Consider the following 7202-nt stretch of genomic DNA (forward strand, 5'->3'; position numbering starts at 1 on the left):
GAAGCTACTGGAAGCATCGTAGCGTGACGTTTGGTTTTTGTTCTCACTTCGTTATCTTGATCAGATAAGAATCTTCTAATTAGATTACTTACGTTTTTCGAGCTGATTGGATTTATTTTAGTTGTATTAGAGGTCCCTTGACTTTCTTGTTCATAAAGTTTTTCGTGTCTGGCACACGATAAACACATGCAAAATGTTTTTTTTTGTGAAGGAATCTTCTTCTTCTTCTTCATGGCTCGACGTCCCCACTGGGACTTGGCCTGTCTCGCTTCAACTTAGTGTTCTTTTGAGCACTTCCACAGTTGTTAAATGAAGGGCTTTCTTTGCCTGCCATTGCATGAATTTGTATATTGTGAGGCAAGTACAATGATACACTATGCCCAGGGAGTCGAGAAAATTTTCCCGACCGGAACGGGAATCGAACCCGCCGTCTCCGGATTGGCGATCCATAGCCTTAACCACTAGGCTAACTGGAGACCCTTTGTGAAGGAATCTATCAGTTAATAACTGTGTAAGTGTCCATTCAACACTAGCTGAGAAGCAGGCTGTTACCCAGTGGGGACGTAATGCAGCTTTGTATGAGGCAGTTGGGTTGAATAGGTAAATGCAAAGTGACCTAGTAAACACAGGTTTGCGGATCAACTTCGAATAATATGCTGTGGAAGGCAGTATGGCGCTGTCCAGAACTACGTAGACTCAGTTTTGAAACACCACCCCTCCTCCCCCGTAGACTGTTATACATATTTTTTTTTAATGTATATGGAGCGTAGACTTCGGCCAGAAACCCCCCGCCTCCAAGAGTCTTCGTAGTTTATGGACAGGCCCTATGTACTACAAAAGTCCACATTATGATCGGTATAAGTGGTATTCCCACTGAATTGGTCGGGCTCCATACAAAAGAGCAGCCAAAACTCCCAAAAACGAATTTGATATATCCATTCTTTATTTCCCCTTAGGATAAATACATACAGTGACCGGCACAAAAAGATCCACCAAATAATCAAATAATCCTTAATAATCTTCACTACATGTGCATTTCTTTGCATTAGTCGACCAAAACTCATAAAAAATGTTCGAAAAAGAATATTCCTGTATGTCTGCAAGCTGAATTATTGTTGTATTGTAGGTGATTAGCGTTCATTCTTGTTTACAGATAGTTTCTGGAGTTTAGGGAAAATTTTACCTATTATATTAACCATGAAAAATAAACTCGTTCGGCATATCACCCTAAAATTGATAAAACTCATGTCAAAATAAATATCGAAAACATCTCAATAACATACACCAAGAAGCAAAACGTTTAAAAATTTGGTGAAATTCTAAAGTTTCGCAATTAATTGCTAAGTGGATCTTTTTTCTGTCATACCCAATTTTTAAGCAATTTTCCTAATCTTACCAAAATTCACTTTTTTCCTCAAAAACAAAATATTTTTCAACACAGATTACTAAAACAATGTAAAATGGATGTAATGCATTCATTGAAAGATATATTTTATCATTTTTGCATGTAGTTTTCATTAGAAACTGAAACCACTATATGGTGGATCTTTTTTTGTGCCGGTCACTGTAAGGCACTGCATAAAATTCTCTGTTTCTCTTTCACTCTTACAGAAATTTTGTATACAACAAGGCCAAGAAACTTCAAAATCCCACGCAAAATCAAAAGAATGTAGTGCCCTATTGTGTATACAGAAAAAAAATCATTAGATTGCTGCTTGCTATAGGGCACTGCACATCGCTAAGGCTGCAAACGAAAAACATATATGTTTTGGCATTATGGCATTATTTGAGAAGTTCCTTATATAGTTTCGGCAAGACTTCCTCGAAGAATTCCTCCAACAATTTCTTAAGGAGCTCCTCTAGCAGCTTCGTAAGATTGTAACGGTTCGTAGTACCCCCTCAGTAGGTTTGTGAGAGTTTGTCGCGGTCTAGAATAGTATTCGTCTGTTTGTTAAATTAAATTCAGGAAAGTGTTTGTGTTGTGTGTTTCCACTCTGTGTTACTGGTCACCCGAAAAGGACGCAGCCATAAATAGCAGCTACCATCATCCTGCCACATTAGCCACCAGATGACTCTGCTTTGTCTGAAACATGGACGGTGGTAGCGAAGGAAGGCCATTATGATCTTGGAGATCTTGGATTGACCGAAGAAACGGGCATTTGCCCAAGTGATCGACACTAGTGAAGTTCGATGCGAAGTGTCCACTGTGTGTCTATTGTGTGTGTGTGTAGGAATCTAAGGACACAGAACCCCGTAGTATTATCGTGGTTTTACCACAAAGCAAGAGGTGAACCCTAACCCTAGAATGGGTCACCCTCCGCCGTGAAGACATCCGGCGAAGACTTGGGCAGATGAAGATCCGGCCATTCGCTACTCCAGGCCGAGGACCAACCTGAGGCCCGTTTTCCAGCGGTCGCAGACACTCCGGTTCGATTGGGCGGCAAAAGTCGCAACGGACATGGGAGAAGAGGAAGGACGATGAAGAAGAGGATCGGTGGATGATGGCGGCAGCAGGAGAAAGGGGCCCCGAAGAAAGAAGGTCAGATTAGAATAAGAAAGTGGGTAGAGTAGGGTTAAGGTAGATAGCTAGAAGATAGACAGAAAGTGCACAAAAGTTAGCCAATAAACAGGAGTGTGAAAAGGCAATCCAAGTGTTTCCCTGAATCCGCGAAATAGAAAGGATAAGCGTGCCGACCTTGAGATGTGAGGTCCTAATACAGAGTCTCGTTAGCCGCTGGGAAGGGTCACCTTCTGTGACCCTCTCCTCAGCCAACGGTAGCTGTGGCTGAACCGCCATTAGTTACAAGATATTCTCATGATGTTGTTAAGACAGCATCCATTTGTTACGTAACGCTAAAATTGACATTTTTCGACCCCCCTCCCCCCTCCGTAATGCTTTTTTGTATGAAAATCCTTAAATTTCTGTATGGGCCGTAACGCTCGCCGACTCCCCCTCCCCCTAGAGCGTTGCGTAAGAAAAAAAACTTCTGAAACATTCCATTCTATTAGATAACATGCGCACTCGAAAACTACGGGATTTCGTGGAAACTTTTGATGAAACTTGACTTTTATGCAGTAAGAAATCTTGGAGTTTTGTTTGTGTTCTCGTCGGCGGAACGGGGGGCTCCTCAATGGGTATTTTCGAAATCAATATGTAACTAAGCTAGTCTTAAAAATTAAAATTTATGTTTTAAACATTTTATCAGTTTACAGAATAACCATGAATATTTTTGTTTCAAACGAACGAAGCTTGTCTTCGTGTAGCCTCCTTTATCGTTATACCTGAAGATAATCTAAGTGGACGGAATACTAAATTGACCACGAAAGTGTAGAATTAGCATTAGTGGAGCTACACGTTAATAAAAACAAAAAAATGACCACGTCCGTTCTGATTGACGGACGACACTCCTCTGACATTATCGACGTCAGGACGTATCGTTGCGCTAACATCAACTCTGACCATTACCTGGACATGATAAAAATGTGCCGATTCCGAAATTATTCAATTTAATACAGCAATATGCGACTAATAGGGTCCTAAAATGAAAAATATTTCCCCGGTTTTGCTGCATAACACGAAAGAGCATGCTTTTCTGATCTCAATGGTAATTTTTCCGAACTTAAACAATAACAGAGTAGTTAATAAACTTGAAAATAAAATAATGATGAGCAGGTCTTGTTTGACATTCAAGGTCAACCTTGACGTAACGAAAGTGAAACGGCGGGTTGCAAAAGACACCACATTGGCTCACTTTTGACAATAAATGTTCCTGTTTGACATACACGGTAAACAAAATTTACCCAAAATTTAGTGCTAAACAAGGAGTGTTGCAAAAATTATTAAAATTTTTGAAAATATATTTTATGGGCTTTACCTAATAGGAATACTTAAAAAATGAGTAAACATGTCGTTTTAATCAATGCTTGATCGAATTATGCAGAAATTGAGATAGGCCTTTAGGAGCCTATTAGCTGTAAAACATGTAAACACATCATTCAATAACCCTTGAGCCAATTGATGGTCATTTTCTACAAATTGTTTTAAGTTCAAAGCTTCGTTGTTGAAAAATAAGAATTGTCCTCACGTCGATCAATTTCACCCGAAATTACGGTACCGTATTACCCCGCTAATACGACACCGATTGTTGTCGAATAACCGGGGTAAACTTTTAACTCGACAAACTGGTCACCCTGCACGACCATGCTCATTGAAATTTGGCAACTCTATTTTTATTTTTGTTTTGATTTCCGGATTTGTTATGGAACATAATTTCAACAGATATTGTGGTGGTGCGAATGAAAAGCTCGTTCTTTCTACGATTGTTACCATCCTCAGTTCATTCCGGTTGGTCTACAGGCGGTTTAGGTGTCGAATAGCAGCAACTCAGAACTTCCGGAATTAGCTTCTGCAAGAGGAGCTGCTGCGGGTGCGGGTATAAGCGCAATATCAAACTGTTTTGCATTTACAGTGTACATCGCTGTGACATTTGAACACTTTTTAATTCGACATGTGTCGAATAAGCGGGGTACGAATTAAAAAGTGTCGTATTAAAACGTGTCGAACCAGCGGGGTAAGACGGTACGATATTTCCCATACAAGTCACCCTCCAAAAGTTGCATGCAAGTTTACATACTAACATAAAATGCTTAAATTGCCGACTGCTGTTCAGGATGAGACGTTCAGATGGAGAAGATTGCACGCATTGTGGAACTCACGTAGAAACAATGCAGCATAATTTTTTTGCATGTCGACGAGTGAGCAATGCGTTCGAACTACTACAGCGAAAACTGATGCAGACCTGTGGGCGGAGGGTCGAAGCTGATGAGCTACTGCGACCATCGTTAGAACGAATTGGAACAAGGACGAAAACCAAGTTATTGACGATTTTAGAGAACTATATTTCCTTCATTAATGATTGTAATGGACGGATAGATATCGATGAACTAAATTTCACTATTGATGTCGACGTTTAAGTAATTATGTGAATAATTTTTATAAGCAACTAGCTGTACCCGGCAAACTTTGTCTTGCCTACTGAGTTTTTTGACGTTTCAAGTTTCTAGCCAAGACCAAGTCCCCGGTCACAAAATGTATGGAAGATCGATTTTCAAAAACTCTCAATTTTTCCATGTTTTTTGTCTCATAAACCTTCCTTGGGTGAAAACTAACAGAACAAAACTAAGACGACTAAAATCGGACCTTCCGTTCGCAAGTTATGCGCGGTCCCACGTATGCCACTGCATTTTTATATATATAGATATCGACAAATAAACGTAACTTTTTATAAAAAAAATCACGAAGTCCGTTCAGCTGCTTGGTTTCGCTGATGATAATGACATTATTGCTCGTAAATTCGAGACGATGGCGGAAACGCACACTCTACTAAAGAGTGAAGCCAGGTGAATCGAATTAGTCATTAATGTGTCGAAGACAAAGTACATCAGTACAGCTCCAGGGAGGAATCACCGCGCCCGCCACCCCGAATTCATATCGACGGCGATGAAATCGAGGCGGTTGTAGAATTCGTGTACCTGGGCTCACTCGTGACCGCCGACAACGACACCAGTAGAGAAATTCAGAGGCCCATTGTGGCAGGAAATCGTGCTTACTTTGGACTCCGCAGAACTCTACGATCGAATGAAGTTCGTCGTAACACGAAGTTAACTATCTACAAAACGCTGGATAGACCGGTCGTCCTCTATGGGCACGAAACATGGACCCTACCTGCAGAGGACCAACGCACCCTTGGAGTATTCGAACGGAAAGAGTTGCGTACCATCTACGGTACGGCGGAGGGCAGATGGAAGACGGGACTTGGAGAAGACGAATGAACCACGAGCTGCGTCAGCTGCTGAGAGAACCAACCATCGTCCATACCGCGACAATCGGGAGGCTACGGTGGGCGGGTCACGTCATCAGGATGTCGCATAGCAACCCGACTAAAATGGTTCTCGAGAGTCATCTGACCGGTACCCTGGCGGTACGGAATCCCTAGCCTCCAGCTACAGAATGAATTCCTGAAAAGGGAAAGAAGGGCTTGCTGGAAGAATGTATACCAGGAATTCTTGAAGTGAATCAAAAAGGCATTTTTGGACTAATCGATAGATGGAGTTCATGGAGGAAACCCACAGCTAAAATTTCTGTAAGAATATCCGGAAAGAAATTCTTGGAGAATCGTAAACATGAAGTCGAAATAATAAAACCGAATTATCATTCGCATTTTGAGCATTTTATTGCTCTATCTATCATGATATTCCCATAAATGTATTACAATCTTTTTTTTTTGCACGAATGGTTTTTCCGCCATTACTAATATTTTTTTATCCTATTAACTTGATTTTTCATACACGGATAGTACTAACCGTGTCTCTCTGTATACAAAGTTTTAAGTGAATCGGTTGAAAATTAACTGAGTTATAGCCAAAAGTGATCCCGTGAAAAAAAGAAACGGGTGTATTTCTAACCATGAATCATGATCTAACCATGATATGCATAAATGGTATGGTTTATTAATGAAAAAAGTTGATCGCGACTTGTAATATGATCCGATATCGGTTGATCGCACGATAAATCGTGCATTAGATGTTATGATCAATGATTACATAGCGCAACATTTTTTTGTCTCAAGAGCAAACTTATGTGTCTCCGAAGGATTTTGGGCCGCTGAATCCGAATCCGGGCTCAGATTTGCTCTAACACGTCACAATTTTGAGCTATACCTCAATTTATTGGGCAAAATATGCGATTTTGGGCTTTTTTGACTGTAAGCCATTAAGCAAGGAAATATTTTTTTTTAAGCAATAAAAAGGTTAATTGGTCAATTAACATCTAAATTAACGACTCATGTAAAATATTTCGTTTTACCTCATCAAATTTGACAGATTTAAGCATTTTATGTTAGTATGAAAACTTGCATGCAACTTTTGGAGGGTGACTTGTATGGGAAATATCGTACCTAACATAAATCGCTTAAAACTATCAAATTCGATTTGGTAAAACGAAATATTTTGCATAAGTCGTTAATTTAGATGTTAATTGATCAATAAATCTTTTGATTGCTTAAAAAAAATATTTCCTTGCTTAATGGCTTGCAGTCAAAAAAGCCCAAAATCGCATATTTTGCCCTATAAATTGAGGTATAGCTCAAAATTGTGACGTGTTAGAGCAAACAGTGTTGGTAAAAACTCAAATTCTCAAATCT

This window comes from Aedes albopictus, chromosome 3 (assembly GCF_035046485.1).
Source record: "Aedes albopictus strain Foshan chromosome 3, AalbF5, whole genome shotgun sequence".
Classification (NCBI taxonomy): Eukaryota; Metazoa; Arthropoda; class Insecta; order Diptera; family Culicidae; genus Aedes; species Aedes albopictus.